The 16852-nt window shown below is 47.5% G+C and overlaps 1 long non-coding RNA gene and 1 other non-coding gene across 3 annotated transcripts; one reads left to right on the forward strand and one right to left on the reverse strand.

Annotated features, from left to right (window-relative positions):
- Window positions 1-4585: 4585 nt before the first annotated feature.
- On the reverse strand, window positions 4586-4704 carry LOC115248568 (5S ribosomal RNA). The gene has a single exon (XR_003887397.1). It is a non-coding gene; the product is annotated as a 5S ribosomal RNA (ribosomal RNA).
- A 1760-nt stretch (window positions 4705-6464) lies between these two features.
- On the forward strand, window positions 6465-9515 carry LOC115248538 (uncharacterized). Of its 2 annotated transcripts, none has more exons than XR_003887367.1 (6): window positions 6465-6488; window positions 6585-6813; window positions 6913-7032; window positions 7168-7245; window positions 7512-8090; window positions 9217-9515. It is a non-coding gene; the product is annotated as an uncharacterized lncRNA (long non-coding RNA). The 2 variants fall into 2 exon arrangements; XR_003887368.1 differs by having other exon boundaries at window positions 6585-6786.
- Window positions 9516-16852: the final 7337 nt, after the last annotated feature.

The following is a 16852-nucleotide window of genomic DNA, read 5'->3' on the forward strand; positions in this document are numbered from 1 at the left end:
TGTGAGGAATCTTGGAGTAACTTTTGATCAAAATCTCTCCTTCAACTCACACATTAAATTAGTCTCTAGAAGTGCCTTTTTTCACCTGAGGAACATCACAAAGATCAGGAAGCTACTGACCCACCATGATGCTGAAAAGTTAGTCCAGCATTTGTTACTTCCAGGCTGGACTATTGTAATTCTTTATTATCAGGGTGTCCAAACAACTCTTTAAGAAGCCTCCAGCTGATCCAGAATGCTGCAGCCAGAGTTCTGACAGGTATTGACAAAAGAGATCACATGACTCCTGTACTGGTGTCACTTCATTGGCTGCCCGTTAAATTTAGAATAATTTTTAAAACCCTTCTTTCGACCTACAAGGTCCTCAGAGGCCTGGCTCCATCCTACCTGGAGGAGCTAGTGACACCTTACCAGCCCAATAGACCGCTCCGCTCTCAGAATGCTGGTCTACTTGTGGTTCCCAGAGTCTCTAGGAGTAGAATGGGGGGCCGAGCATTTAGCTACCAGGCCCCCTGCTATGGAACCAGCTCCCTGTCCAGGTACGGGAGGCTGACTCCATCGCTACTTTTAAGATCAGACTTAAAACCTTCCTCTTTGAAAAAGCTTATTGTTACTAATTCAGTAGTTCCAGTTACTATCATAGACAGACAAATTATCATACTTAGGGGGTCGCCTAATCGTTAGGTCTCATCTTAGCTATGCTGTTATAGGCAGAGGCTGCCGGGGTCCGGAAACATGATCACCTGACAGGCCTCTGTCACCCCACTGGGTCATGGTTTCCTCTCCTCTCCTCTCCTCTCCTCTCCTCTCCTCTCCTCTCCTCTCCTCTCCTCTCCTCTCCCCTCCTCTCCTCTCTCTTTACCCAGCCGGCCATCAGCAGGAGGGTCCCCCTACATGAGCCTGGTCCTGCTCAAAGTTTCTTCCTGTTAAAGGGGAGTTTTTCCTTGCCACTGTTGCTTGAGAGAGGTCCAGCCACCAGGCGCTCACCAACGTGCACCGCCCCCAGGCCTGGCTCCAGGAAGGGGCCCCGGTGACCCGCATCCGGGCAAGGGAAACTTGAGACCAATGTTGAACAAGACTGATGTGGCAGTGACACCAAAGTGTGCATCAACTCTCCAGCTAACACGCATTATTTCATTAGTATTATTCATCTTATTCATTACGGCCCTCAGGAATGAAATCATCCTCATTGTAAACAAGCGCGGGGGCAATAAACCTTATGGATATTCTGCCCCCTGCTGGGTGGAAGACGTTATGACAAAAAACAGAGAAAAACACAGCGCAAAATACACTTTAGGACTGTTCAGTCATATTTACGTCCATCAGTAACTCACCTGTACCTGGATATTCTGCACACATTCATGTTTAAATGGTGTTTAAACACTTGTAATGGTTTTAAACACTCATCAAAGTCAGTGTTTTCAGATTCTGTGATTTCACACTGGACAGAATGTGAATGAGGTACATCAACAAATCCTTTTTACTCAAACAGAAGTTTCTACATCCAAAACACTCCTGATTAACTCAAATAAAAGCCTAACAAACTCAGTACCAACATGAGATAAAAAAGATGCAAACAGACATATTGCTCAGTGCTTTTTAATAGAAGAAATCAGAATTATGAGCATCAATTATGCAGGTGTGTTCAAAGAAAAACACTGGAACATTCTGGACAGACTGGAACAATCAAACTATGGGAACAGAACCTGGATTTAAAAAAAACAAACCTAAACATCAAACTAAAGAAAACAATCCCCTAAAGCAGCAATTGAAGAGGTTCTGTTCAGTTTCTTTTGTAAAGACTGAAAACGAAATATTCATAGTGGTCTGTTCAAAGCCACGCATATCTCAACTTAGTTGGCCGGCGAGTCCCAGCTGGTTGGGGATCTTGTTCTGGGTAGGGTGGGCTAAGGTCCGGGTCGGAGGGGGGGCTACGGTCTGGGAATGGGGCACGCTTATGTGGGGGCATCATCAAGACCTGTGCGTAGGTCAGTTTGGAGCCCACCTGAAAAGTCAGAGCAGAAGGATTTAGTTTCAAACATGAGCATCTTTGCAAGAGGTCTGGTAAAACCTGAGGTTTTTGTCCTGTCAGGGGTCTTAAACCCGATAAATGTTGATGTGTCTGTGACCAGTCGGGGCATTCACTTTATGAATGAGTAACATGAATGGACACAATTAAATCAAGCATTAAATTAAGCATTAAAAACAACTCAACACCCAAAACTTACTTGCTGTCCTGGCGGATGAGCTGGTTGGTCGTCGGCCTTGGTCTTTGATCTCTGCTCCAGACCCCTGAAGAGGAACAGGTCTCAGGTGTTACCAAGTGCTCCACAAGTGAAATAAAGTGCCAGCGAGGGTGGGGGCCATAAACTTACCGATTTAACATTGGCTGAATATTTTGAGCCTTGGAGGGCTGGAGCTCCGACACTGACCCTGGGATGTCCACACCGCCCCCTGTAAGGGGGAACTTAGCCTGGGGTGTGCCCTGGGACCACACCATTCCTTTTGTCTTTACCCCACTGTCGCCCCCTTCAGCTATCACCCGCTGCTCAGGACAGACGGAGTGAATTTTGGATGGAGTGGGAGCATCTCCACCAGCACCGGGGGGCAAAGTTTGAGTGCCAACATCCTGACACTCAGGTCTCGGGGGGCCAGGTCTTCAGGTGTGTTATAAAAACAAATTGGGACAGAGGGACCATCGCCCTCTTCTCGGCTCGGGACTTTCCATATGCGGGAATTTGCTGGAAGCCACGGACGTTGGAGCTCCGCATTGTCCTGCCAGTCAAACTGGGATTTGTTTGATCGACGGCGCGTTTCTGGACCGTACAATTGTCCTGGATTGTTGAAATTGAGAGACAAGGTCGTGACATCGGTGTGATGGGAGGATATTGTGGTCAGACGCACATCGCCCTCATCTCGGCTCGGGATTTTCCTTACGTGTGAATTCGCTGGAAGCCACGAACGTTTGAGCTCCGCATTGTCCTGCCAGTCAAACTCGGTGGATCCACGGCAAGTTTGTTGACCGATATCCGGTGAGGATATCGTGGTCAGACGCACATCGAACTCACTCGGCACAGACAGTTCAGGAGGAGGTGATGGGAAAAAAACAGTGTCTGGTCCAGGAGGTGTTGGGAAAAAAAGAGGTTCTGGTTCAGGAGGAGGTGATGGGAAAAAAACAGTGTCTGGTCCAGGAGGAGGTGCTGGGAAAAAACCAGGGTCTGGTCCAGGAGGAGGTGCTGGGAAAAAAACAGGGTCTGGTCCAGGAGGAGGTGTTGGGAAAAAAACAGGGTCTGGTCCCGGAGGAGGTGTTGGGAAAAAAACAGAGTCTGGTCCAGGAGGAGGTGTTGGTAATGAACCAGGCTCTGGTCCAGGAGGTGTTGGTAATAAACCAGGCTTTAGTCCAGGAGGTGTTGGTAATAATCCAGGCTCTGGTCCAGGAGGAGGTGTTAATAACCTGGTTTGCAGCACAGTGGATGGACCAGGCTCATCTGTTGCCCACTGGCTCTTCTCCTGCTCAAGGTCATCATCTTCAATGGGACGGATGCTGTAGAAGCTGTTTGACCCATCTGGAGTGTTTTCCTCTCCGCCTGTGCTCAGTCTGTCCAGCGCCACACAGGGGTCTGATTCAAGGGTGGGCCCGACACCACATGTTGGGTTCCTAAGAACCTCAGGTTCCTCCTTACATCTGCTGTCTCCTTTAAGCTCTGCATCCAAGCCTGCATGCTGGGTTCCTGCGGTGGTGTGCTGAACGGCAGAAATTACCCCATAAAAAGAGGAAGGGCCTGATTTACTTTAGTTTTTTCATTATATAAATCATTGTGATGTTAATATATTTTCTATTATCTATCCAGATTAATGTGGATAATCCTTGAAGATATAAGTTTAATCATGGATGAATTTATATATTTTACATCTGATAAGTTGCACACATCTTCAAGACAACATTCACCTTCCCATTAAAGTTTATCTTTATCACTGTGGATAAACACCTTTTTGAAAGTTCCCCATTTAACAGAAAAGAATAAATCGTGTGTTAATAGAAGGTGGCAGCAGATGTAGTATTTAAAATGTTTTAAAGTTATTTAAATATACATTCAATTCAGTTTCAGAGGCTTGGCGGAGCTCCGATAGCCATAAAGTTTGATCTGTCTTGAGTTGCTGTTCCCAGACCTGGATGCTGAAGTGATTTTGGCATCCATCCATCCTCCACCACTTATACGGGGTAGGGTCGCGGGGGCAGCAGCCTAAGGAGAGAGGCCCGGAGTTCCCTCTCCCCAGCTACTTCTTCCAGCTCATCCGGGGGGGATCCCCAGGCGTTCCCAGACCAGTCGAGAGACATAGTCACGACGTGTCCCACAGGCCAGAAAGGCCCGATACGACCTCCGAGGGAATACACCGGGAATCGAACCGAATAGTGCAACATTAAATCTCAATGCAACATTAGTTAAATATTACATCTCAAACGATGTACAATAGTGCAACATTAAATGTCAATGTTAGAAGTACTTAAGAAGTGAATTACATCTGGCTGGATAATTATCAGGAACACTGGCGGCCTCTGCTGACCCAGTGGAAGAGTGCAAAAAGCTTACAGCACCTGGTATTCCCAGGCGGTCTCCCATCCAAGTACTAACCAGGCCCGACCCTGCTTAGCTTCCGAGATCGGACGAGATCGGGCGTTCTCAGGGTGGTATGGCCGTAAGCAAGAGCAGGTGCAAGAAAATGGCCTTTTGAAGTTAATACACTCAAACTTATTTTCTTGAAACACTTATTCTGGTGGAGGTTGTCCATTTTGCTTTGTCACCGTCCAAACCTCAATGTTGGAGCAGCCTCCAATCCATTCCCCCCAAAAAGTAAAGGCTATATAGCCTATGAGCGCCATATCATCAAATCTGCCTAGATCGGCTCTTGGATGAGAGGTGAAACGCCTTCAAAAAAATCAAACAAGATTCAACTCCGATAAATAAAATCAACTTAAAAGCAATGTGCCATGGCCGGGAGCTAAACGGCCCTAAACCGTTTCCCAATCATTTTCAATGGTAGTGCTAAACCACTACGGACGCAATATATTTCCGGCCGCTATCATCCCGTGGCGCTGTTCTGCCGTTTCTATGAAGAGCGGCTCCTCTCCGGAGGATCGGCCATTCTTGGTTCATTCTTTGGTAAACTTCGCTGAAGGTAAGTTTGGGCTTGATTTCCTACTAAATTAATGAGGAAACTTTTCGTAATTGTGCATAGGCTGTGGTCAATTTTGTGCTAAATTAGCAAGGAACGTGTTATAATTGGCCCTAAATTATAATGTACTGTATTTGTCATGCTACAATATACTCATATCTTGTCAAGCTAGTTTTTCATAAATTAAATTACACGATAGTGATGAATGAACTTGTTCATATTTTATATTCAAGTAACCGATTTACTTGTCGTGGCACTGAAATCTCGGTATTATTATTATTATTACTATAATTATTATTAGTAGTAATATTAGTAGTGGTAGTGTTACATTTTATTACATCAAATGTGTGTTTTTGTTTCCAATGTCTTTGAGAGGGGATACTGTCCTCCTGCCCCCCCAACATGTTCTCTCACACACACACACACACAGACAAACACACACCTACACACACACACACACACACACACAGAGCTTTACACATGGTACCACACTTTATCTTTTACTGGCCTAAGATTCCTTTGATCACATTTATCAGGTGTGATGTGAAAAATGGGTGGAACTGTTTTATCAGTGTCTAATAAAAATGAGAAAATTAATAGACATTTGTCCTTTATGTCAGCTCAACATGCAGAAGCAATTCGCCTTTTTCCCTGGGAAACTTCGGGTCGTGTTCCGCAAGGGGCCTCTTGGGTTTCTCCTCCAGGAGCCATCTGATGAAGCCAAACGGGTGAGTTCTACTCCTCAGGACAAGTCTGCGGCCATGAGGGAGGACCTCGTACGGCAGAACGCTTTGGCCGTCATCCGGCAAAGAGGGGGGATCCCTCAGATAAGATGGAGGTGCTGGGAGACTATGTCCTGCAGTTTGGTAAATATAAAGGGAAGTCATTCAGATGGCTTTTGCAGAATGACGTAGGATACACCGTGTATCTGATCAAGAACGTGCAGAGCGAGGAGGCAGCAGGTCTCTGTATGGCTGACAGCCACAGTAAGGACAGCCTCCAGTCATTTGTGAGTTATGCCCTCAGTTTCCAAGAAATCCAGGCTCTCCTCACTTATGAGGCCGGAAGAGGGGATGGAGTGACTGCCTCATCTGAAGACGACCAGCTGGTTGGATTTGGTGCCCGAGCCAAGAGCAGGTGGAAGGAGATCTGGGACAGCAGAGGTGATGGCTATGCTGATTTTGTCATAGGCAGGCGCTGCGTTCCAGGTACACGAATGTCCAGGTTGCAGCAGAACCTGCTGAAGAGGCAGCAGTCCACCACATCTTCCACACCTGCTGAGCATCCCATGAAGGCCCCAGCTGAGCCCCTGGGTATGCTCATTCCTTCATGTGACAAGTTCAATCTGGGAAAAGGTTTTTTTCTTTTCTACTAATAACCTGTAGCCGGTATTTTTGTCTTTAACACAGCCATGGAGGAGGACGTGGAGATGGAAAGGGAGATGCTGAGCATCCATAAAAATTCTAAAAAGCAGGAGGAGTAACGATAAGGCTGCTTGAATTTCTACTAATAACGGCGTCTTCACAACTCATTGAATCTGAACTGACTAAACTAATGTTGTCTTTTTAGTTCCATCTGCCACACGCTCCAAAGCCCCACCTGGAGATACCGGTGAGCTACAGGCGTCACTAGTTGATGGTAAAAACATTGTAATTCTGTTCATCCAATCAAGTGTTCTGCTAACTGCAGCTGCCTTAAATAAAGTCATTTCATTTTTGAAAATGACCGTACCTGCAGCTGTTCCAGCTTCACCAGGTGTGAAGAGGAAGAGACCTGTGCCCCTCCCCCCACAGCTGGCCTTCCTGGTGACAGAGACAGAGGGTCTCACAAAGGTAGAGGAGCCCCACTCAACTTCAGGTATGTTTCCTTTTCTTTATTTAGGGCTGATGAACAACCTGATGTCTCTGTAATGTATAGCTGACTGTTCTTTCCATGTTGTCATCAGGTGAAGTGACTGTAATTTCTTAATAGCAAGTCTGCACTTGTTTTCAGGACCTGACTCTTGCACGGCACAGACCTCTGACGGCAGAGTGCCTCCTTTGACGGACTCTACCCAAGACCAAAAGAGTGGTATGTTAAACCATGTCAATTTCCCCCATTCCGTGGGGTGTTGAACAATAATAAAGTGTCCCGGGGTGATTCAAATTGACACGATTCTTTGTCACTGACATGGAAAAAATCTGAGGTGTGAGCTCTGGAATGAAACCAAGTGTCCGAGGCGCGTGTTTGTTTCCTTGTATCGTGTGTTTATATCATGTGAGGGCGGGGGCACTGAAATTGTCTCTTCAGTAATGATAACTTTATGTTGTTCAACTGTCTTCTTTACTTTATCCTAGTTCCCATAGCTCCTGTTCCCATGCCTGTCCCTGACCACGACATGAGCAAGTGGATCTGCTCACAACATCAAAAGCTGTGGATGAGGACGGAGCTTCAACAACTTGGGTTGTGGCCTGGGTCCCGACCAGTGCATAACCCTGGGAACGCAATTTCTCTTTGGCGTCTTCCTCCTCAGCCGGAGCTACTGGACATGGTGGCTGAGCTCCCGTCCCCCAACTTTTTTCAGCTCCATCCATTTTTCATTTGGAAGCCAGAGAGCCACATCACGGTCAGGTTGAGGAACAATGACATCCTGCCGTGCCTCCATAGCTGTCCTCGTCCTCAGGTGGTCTCTGCAGGCGTGGGCAGACCTCCAGTGATCGTCAGCGTCCGTGGCCAGTATTTGATCTTTTCCTCGCGACTCTGCTGCAAGGCCTGTCGCAGGAACTGGTCCTGACAACCCTCCATGGGTGGAGAAGCTGCCCGTGCGCTTTACTAACCTTTTGCCTGCATTCCTGACTCACAAGAAGGCTGCGTGCAAGTCGGTAATGGATGAACTGCGGCGTTCTGGCAAGTCACCGACCGATATGGCGAACCAGGTGAATGAGCTCATGCACCTCAAGTATGAACGAGCTCACCTGGCGTATCTGCACGCCGTACAGAACGTCAGGGAGGCCGAGGCTGGGCGTACGGACAGAGAACCATCGGCCAGTACGTGAGGATGGAAGATCGGCCACGTGCTTTCGGGCCATACGAGGACCAAGAAGGGTGGGGTGTCTGTGTCCGGATTCTACCTGACTGACTGCCTGCTGGATGAGTTCAAGCGTCAACAGCCGTCTCTGACCAAGCTCCTCCAGGGCACGTTGGGGCAGGTTTTCAGGTCGGACCACACGAGGAAGATGGCGAGGAAGGTGACACTGGCATCTGGAGCCATGTCCAGTTTGGCAGTGATGAATGAGAACTGGCTCATTGTGTCCTGGGTGATGGTTCAGGCTGAGACAGAAAGGTCCCTGCATCCGATGTAGCAAGGAATGGCCCAGAGGTACAGCCACGCTGGGGTGGGAAAGGCCGGCTACCACTGGATGGACAGGTGAGATCAGCCATCTTCTTTGTTTGCCGTCATTCAAACTGAAAAATGCTCCATGCTAACCCTAACCCTATCCATGCTGAAGACGTGGCGCGTTCAGAGGGTTCACATCCTCCGTGGTTGCCTCAGTGACCCAGAACTGTCTGAGGGGATAATGGACAGGGACGGAGGGACCCTTCAGCTAAACCACGTAGCGGGCGAAGGTGCCAAAGTCCCCGTCTGGATCCCTGTCCGTGGTACATCTCAGCAGGAGGGCTACCATTTCCAGCAGGCCCAGTGGGTCACGGGTACGCAGGTCTCCCCTGAACTGTTCCGGGCCCAGGCCATGACCGGCGTTGTGCGGTGGAACTTTCAGCGACCGGTAGACATGAAGAAGCCCGGCGCCGTCCTCCCTGCTGTCTTTGACCCTGCCTCAACGATAATCGTGTTTTTCAGAGCGGCATGTTGGAATTAAGGCCTTCGAATGATTGAAAATAAATAGATTTAGTTAGGTTGTGGTCAGTGTATCTCAATCTTTTGATGTGTTAAATATGACACTTTCTGTTATTAAGGGATGGATATTAATGTGTTTTCTCAATAGCCCATATCGTGATAATATGAGTTACTAAGGATGCATTATTGCTTTGTTTGTGTTCCAGACGTCTCTGGAGCTTTGCCCCTGCCGCTGAAGTCCTCGCCGAGGAGCGCCCGCACTGGACCCATGAAGACTGGTGGTGGAGTGTTTGTCTTGGACCACACACGCTGGACTCTTCCCATGAAAGACGCTGTTGATAGTTTGCTGCAGTATCATCATGGGGACAAGGACATCCTGAGGCTTGTGGATCCAGACTACGCAGACATGGTCCATCGGTCTGCGGCCGATCCGAACAGCTTGCTCCGCCCCACAACCAGGTTTCACATATCCCGCTATGTGAAGCATCTGGCAAAGCTGTTGAACACCAGTTCTCTGAACACCAGCCCAGAGAAGCTCCTGGAGACTCAACAGCTGTGGTACTCCTTGACAGAGGGGAGCAAAACAACCAGCGTTCCTGTAGTCACCATGGAGACGGCTGTTGTCACTCCTCCCACAGCCGCCCTGCCCACGCCGCTGACGCAGGATTCCATTGAAAAAATTGTGCAGGGCATTCTAGAGATGGAGCAGCAGCAGCAGCGACCAGAGCAGAAGATGAGACAGACGAAACCCTGTCTGTGTTACGCTCGAGAGGACTGGCGGTCAAGTGTGGCGGAACCCCAAAGAAGGCAGACAGACACGGGAATTAAAAGTAAACTCTGAAGGTTTAATGAAGCAAAAAAAACCAGGAGGGAAGAAACTAAATGAGAGAGGCCGAGACAAACTATTGGTGCGTGATGCGGCAGACGAACCAAGTTCGAGATCCAGGGGCGAGAGTCTGTGGGGGAGTCCAAGTGTCCAGAGGATAGGAGAAATCCGTCCGAGGAAGGGGAAGAGGAAGAGGTCAGAGGAAGAGGGGCTAGGAAGGTTGCAGAGGAGTCGCTGGAAGACGCAGGGAGACGCAGGGAGTCGCTGGGGAGCCTGGAGAGATGCTGGGTCCACGGGACGTGTTGCCAAAAACATCAGTAAGATCAAGCACTGGCCTGAGTGCATAGGGGCCTTTTATGGGTGCAGAGTCGTTTGGGCGGATTGGGTGCAGCTGCAGGAGAGGGCCCAGGTGGTGGTGGTTGAGCTGATTGCCCAGGAGGAGGTGGGGCCAGAGTAGGAGTCACAACAGTCTGGCCTGTGGACAGCCCAAGTCTCGGTATGGGACGGGTGGATCTTCCATCCACTTTTTCTATCAGCAGGGTCCTGTTCGCTACTTCTACTGCTCAAGGAAGGTGCATCAGACTTATGCTGCTGAGGGACTCTCTGACCCCAGAATGCCCTTTGAACAATTTGCCGCGTCAGAGTTTTTCCAGAGGGAGCTGGAGGCCACCAAAAAGCGTGTGGAGGACAAAGCTCAGAGACAGATCGGCTGTGTTTAGCTTCATGATGCCGTCTCAGATGATATTCTTTCATTACCACCACCCTTTCTCCACACAGAAGACACCCAGGTTTCCCAGCTGCCTCCGTGAACATGTGCTCCCACTCCCACCTTGTTTGAACCCCCGGTTCTCAGTGTCCACCTTCCCTTTTGCCATTTTATGGGGATCTGAACGTTAACTTTTGCTGTTATGCTAATGACTACTGATAAATAATGAAATGAAGCTGCCTCCTGCTCAGACTGTCACCGTTGCATTGTGGGAAATGTAGTATTGGCCTGTGTAAAACATCTGCGGCCTGTGGGCCGGTTCTAATAATAAATCAATATCATCCCGGGGGCCATAGAAAACCCTCGACCTTGACTCTGACATATGAGCTTTAAATGATTTCTTTTGACTCCCATTTATTTGGCTGTTTGGATATCATCTTTGCTAGTGTGTGTGTGTGTGCACGCTCTATGGAACTGGCATAAAGGATGTTAAAATTAGTCTAAATTAGTCTAAATTAAATAAAAATCCATCCATTCATCATTCCCAAGAGGCGGTGTTTGATTAGAAACTCTTTCTGAACTCTGGTGCTCTGAAACATCTCCGCTTCCATTTTCAGCTGTTTTTATTCTCAATAACATCAAATCATCCATCCATCCAAATCGTGGTCCTGTTGGACCACCAAAGGACAAACTCTTTCCATTTAGCACGGACAAAAAAACCCAAATCCTGTTTAGCAATGAAGCTGTGGGGAGAGTTTGAGGAGCGTTTCTGAGGAACACGCTGCCATATTGGGTCCAAGCTGCTGGGGTTTTTGTTGTTTCCAGGTGAATCGGTGGGCAGCGGCGTTACCGCCTGTCTCTGCCCCCCCCCCTCTCTCCCCGTGGTCGTGGTCACGCCGGGCATCTTTACTGGTCCCGTTTTAAACAGGTTCTGTTGGGAACAGGTGTTCTCCAGAACTGTATTTCAGGCTGCTGTGCTGAAGGGCTGTTTTCAGTAGCAATAGAGCCAGAGTGTGCCTGCTCCATATGAACCCCCCCAGGCCGTGCTTTCCTCCTGGCTGAGCCATAATCAGCTCTGGATGGACTGGTTCACGCTTGGACTGAGTCAAGATTTGATAGCTTGACTGATTCTTACAGTTTTGGATCAAACCCCCATCTGCTGATTCCAGGAGATCTTTAAAGGATCTCAGAGCTTCAGATCTATGAAGCCTGCTCAGCCCCCGGCAGCGCTGATGAAACCATTTCATTCCTTCAAAAAAGCAGAACATGAAGCTCCAGAAAAGGTTTTTGGATCAAGTTTCCAACAGAACGAGGACAAGTGGGTAAAAGCGCCACTTTAAAGCCTCCAGGCCTCAGAAAACATCCACCTTTAGGATGCCTGACTTTAGAGGATCGTCGGTTCGCTCCGAGCACAAGAACAAACATGTTTAACCTCAGTCCAAGAACATCTGACCTGAAATGATCAAAAAGCTTCAGCGTAAAAAGATGGTGGAGAGAAAGCTGCTGGGAGGTTCTCAGAAGAGAAGTGGCATTAAAGCCAGCTGGAAGAGTCCAGCCTGCTTCCTGCTCCTCCAAACAGGCGTCTCCACACCAACACTGAGGAACACGGGCTTCTGTTCTTCCTTCTTCTCTTCTGACTATTGTGTGTTTGATGAATGCAGCATCCACTCACTGCCCCTGATTTTGCAGATACGTGTCTGTATATAAACCAGATCCTCCTGTAATAAAGAACTAAAGGCTGACTGTTGTCACGTGACCTGTCTCCGTCTGTGTCCGATGATGGAACCTGCCTGGAACATCTGGTCCACAGAAAAAGCAAAACAGCTCACAGAACTGGCCCAGTTTAGACCCAAAAATGACAATAAATAATGAAAATGTGTGACGCAGTAGAACAATGGACGAACTTTCTATTGGTCATTGACAGTTTCACTCATCGTCATCAGAATTCATCAAAAATATTCAAACCAACAAACTACACACAGAATCGCAAAGTTTAGAGCTTAAAGGGAGCGACAGGTGAAGATTTAAAGCTCAACGCAGCTGAAGAAGTTCCAAAAAGGAGAAATATCATGTGGTGCTTTACCGCCACCTGGTGGACACGCGTGGAACTGCAGACAATAGTTAAACGCGCTCCGACACATTCTGACCTCTGCTGCTCCTCCTGGACTCCAGGGCTGCAGAAATATGCTGCTTTTACAAGTCTTTAAAATCTATCAAGCATCATAAATCATATTTATTTAACCAGGTTGAATAATGGTGGAGAATGGTGTCCGAAAAGCGTCTTTATTTTAAAGTGAACAAGAACAGTTCGGTCCGCGTTCACAGAGAGGCGGAGAGACCTCGAGAGAGTCCAAAACATGTCCGCTAGGAAAACTCTCAAAAATAGTCAAGCCACAGAAGTCAGGGTTTGGTGATGAGGACGAAAACCCTCCGCCGCTGGCAGACGGGAGTTCTGTCCTTAAATCTAACGGGAGATTGAAGAGAGACCGCAGGTGCGTGTGTCTGCGGGGCCACTGTGGCTGATGAGCGGCTCCTCCACGCCCCCTGCAGGTAGACACCAGCAACAGCGGTCCCAGAAACTGGGAAACCAACAAACCAGTTTTCCTTTCAGACTAAGCAGGAAGACTGAAGACCGACAAGGTGAGTGGAAACGAAGAGCATTATTGAAAAGAATTGACAGTTGTGTTTGGAGATAAAATCAAGATTTGATTCAACTAGACTTCATATTTAGTTTTAGCACTAAACATCGTTATACATTATAAATGAATAGGTCTTATTTAACGTTCTTATAGTCTGGCTTTAGTTATAGTTGAATAGTCTAAGTGAAGTTTAGTTTATTTTTCTGCTCTTTGCTACTGATCCTAAAAGAACTTTAAACCCTCCCAGAATGCTTTAATGGTAGTAATATATACGCCATGAAGCTGTTGATTAGGTTTTAAAAGTGAAAGTGAAAGTATTCTCTTCAGACGAAGCAGGAAGAGCGACATTTTGTGACAGGTGAAAAGCTCATAAAGTTATTAGAGTTGTTGAACAGTCCAGGTTACAGCTGGATATTTTGGTATTATTTAAGACAATAAACTTTAAAAATAATTAAATAAATCAACACAGGATCACAGGACACCAACAGGATTTTGGGTTCATGCTGCACGTTTTCTCAGTGGTTTATTGTTCTATGTTGTGGAACCACTGTGAAAGAAATGCAGGAGTGGGTGTCATTTCTTTCATCTATTTTAAATAGAGCAGTGATCTTTGAGGACTTGGATCATAGAAATAATTGAAGAGGGGAACAAAGGAGGGAAGTTAAAAAGTCCTGACTAGCATGTTTATGTAGCACCAGATAATTTAGTGGCTGAGCTGAAGACAGTCCTTTCACCATGTTGGCCTGTGGAAAACCAGTGTTGTCGGCCCGATGGACCAGCGTCCCCGTCGTTGCCGGACCACCGTTGGCCTCCAGTTGGGTTTTGGGATCAAAGTGGGGGCGTTTCCTGTATCCGGTTCTCACGGATCCATGACTACAACATGTTGCTGCAAGTGCAGAGACGTTTGCTCTGGAAAGAACTTTAGAGCACATTCAGTGCTGCAGGATGAGGGGCTGGAAAAGGTGCCAGTTCTTTTCTCACTGCAGGGAACAGTTAAAAAAAGCAGCTTAAACTCTGAAAACATGAAAATTATACAGAGACATCTGTTAAGCTCGAGAGGACTGGCGGTCAAGTGTGGCGGAACCCCAAAGAAGGCAGACAGACACGGGAATTAAAAGTAAACTCAGACGGTTTAATGAAGCAAAAAAACAGGAGGGAAGAAACTAAATGAGGAGAGAGGCCGAGACAAACTATAGGTGCGTGATGCGGCAGACAAACCAAGTCCGAGATCCAGGGGCGAGAGTCCGTGGGGGAGTCCAAGTGTCCAGAGGCCAGGAGAAATCCGTCCGAGGAAGGGGAAGATGAAGAGGTCAGAGGAAGAGGGGCTAGGAAGGTTGCAGAGGAGCCGGGGGAGACGCTGGAGAACGTTGGGGGTCGCAGGGAGACACAGGGAGGTGCTGGGGGTCGCTGGGGAGCCTGGAGAGATGCTGGGTCGACGGGAATTGTTGCCAAAAAACATCAGTAAGATCAAGCACTGGCCTGAGTGCATAGGGGCCTTTTATGGGTGCAGAGTCGTTTGGGCGGATTGGGTGCAGCTGAAGGAGAGGGCCCAGGTGGTGGTGGTTGAGCTGATTGCCCAGGAGGAGGTGGGGCCAGAGTAGGAGTCACAACAACATCATTGATTTATTGATTCAGTTGTTATCCAGAATGGATTAGAAATGTTCCTGTTTGATAAAAATGCAGTGAAATGGGATTATTTAACTACAACCTCTCCAGATTATTTACCTTCATCACAGTCTCATCACTATTTCTGATGTTTCCTCAGGATGGACGAGGACAGAGCAGAGTCCACAGTGCCCAGCTGGGTGTCCCTGAAGAGTGACCAGTCCAAAGCTGATATAATAGACTTCAGAAGTTCAGAGGAAATGTAAGAAAACTAAAGCGTGATGATGTGTTTGTGTGGCAGCTGTTAGTCACATTAACAGCAGCAGGTTGTGAGTTTATTATTGGAGATGTTTAACACTTAAACCTCAGACAGTCATATAGTTACAGACTTAATGTGAATATTGTTGATTAGAAACAAGAATCAGGTTTAAACTGAAAGATGAATTCAGACATAAATGCTGGAACAATATTGAGTCTTGATCAGGTTCTTTCATCCTATAAATCAAAGGACTAATAGAGATGTGTTTCATAGTGAGAGGGGGGAACACATCCTATCAAACTGGGACCAGTCAGCTCCACCAGGAGAGTCCTCTTGTTCACAATCTGGAAGCAGATCTGGAGATGCTGAAATGAAGCCCAAACAAAGTAAAACTGTTCAATATGAGATTTAATTTGTGATGTCATGAATTTGTAGTTGTGTTGATTATTTATTATAGATGGAAATCATTGGTTTACTTATGTTCAGGAAGTGATCTGCAGGAGGTGATAGAAGGTCATAAGATGAGTCTGAAGAGAAGATGTGAACATGTGACTGAAGGAACTAATGAAGCAGGAAGTGGAACCCTGCTGAACAAGATCTACACTGAGCTCTACATCACTGAGGGACAAAGTGAGGAGGTGGACACACAACATGAGGTGAGACAGCTTGAGAGAACCTCCAAGAAGAACGTCCAGGACACTCCAATCAAGTGCCAGGACATCTTCAAAGTCTTATCTGAGCAACAGAGACACATCAGAGTGGTTCTGACCAACGGTGTCGCCGGCGTTGGAAAAACCTTCTCAGTGCAGAAGTTCAGTCTGGACTGGGCAGAAGGTTTGGAGAACCAAGACATCAGTCTGGTGCTTCCGCTCTCATGGAGGGAGCTGAACTTGATCAGAGATGAGCAGCACAGTCTTCTCTCACTGCTTCATGTTTTCCATCCAACATTACAGAAGATACTGTCTGGAAACTTCTGTTCATCTTTGATGGCCTGGATGAAAGCAGATTTTCACTGGGTTTCAACAAGCATCAGCTCATCTCTGATGTCACACGAGTATCGTCCGTTGGCGTGCTCCTGGTGAACCTCATCCAGGGGAACCTGCTTCCCTCAGCTCTCATCTGGATCACCTCCAGACCTGCAGCAGCCTATCAGATTCCTCCCTCGTGTGTTGACAGGATCACAGAAGTACGAGGCTTCACTGACTCCCAGAAGGAGGAGTACTTCAGGAGGAGGTTCAGTGATGAAGATCTGTCCAAGAGAATCATCTCACACATCAAGGCCTCCAGGAGCCTCCACATCATGTGTCTGATCCCAGTTTTCTGCTGGATCACTGCTATAGTTCTGGAGGACATGATGACCAGAGACCAGAGAGGAGAGCTACCCAAAACCCTGACTGACCTCTACTCACACTTCCTGAGGGTTCAGATAAAGAGGAAGAAGCAGAAGTATGGAGGAAAGCAGAGACCAGAGGAACTGAATAAGGCTGATAAAGAACTCCTTCTGAAGTTGGGTCGGCTGGCGTTTGAACATCTGGAGAAAGGAAACATCATGTTCTACTCAGAAGACCTGGAGCGATGTGGACTGGACGTCTCCGAGGTGTCGGTGTACTCAGGAGTTTGTACAGAGATCTTCAAGAGAGAGAGTGTGATCTTCCAGAAATCAGTCTACTGCTTTGTTCATCTGAGCGTTCAGGAGTTTCTGGCTGCCGTCTACATGTTCCACCGTTACACCAGGAAAGACACAGCGGTTATAAATCAGTTCCTAAAATATTCGAAACCAAACCGCTTTTCCAGGTTTGCTGGGTTG

This window comes from Takifugu rubripes, unplaced genomic scaffold (assembly GCF_901000725.2).
Source record: "Takifugu rubripes unplaced genomic scaffold, fTakRub1.2, whole genome shotgun sequence".
Classification (NCBI taxonomy): Eukaryota; Metazoa; Chordata; class Actinopteri; order Tetraodontiformes; family Tetraodontidae; genus Takifugu; species Takifugu rubripes.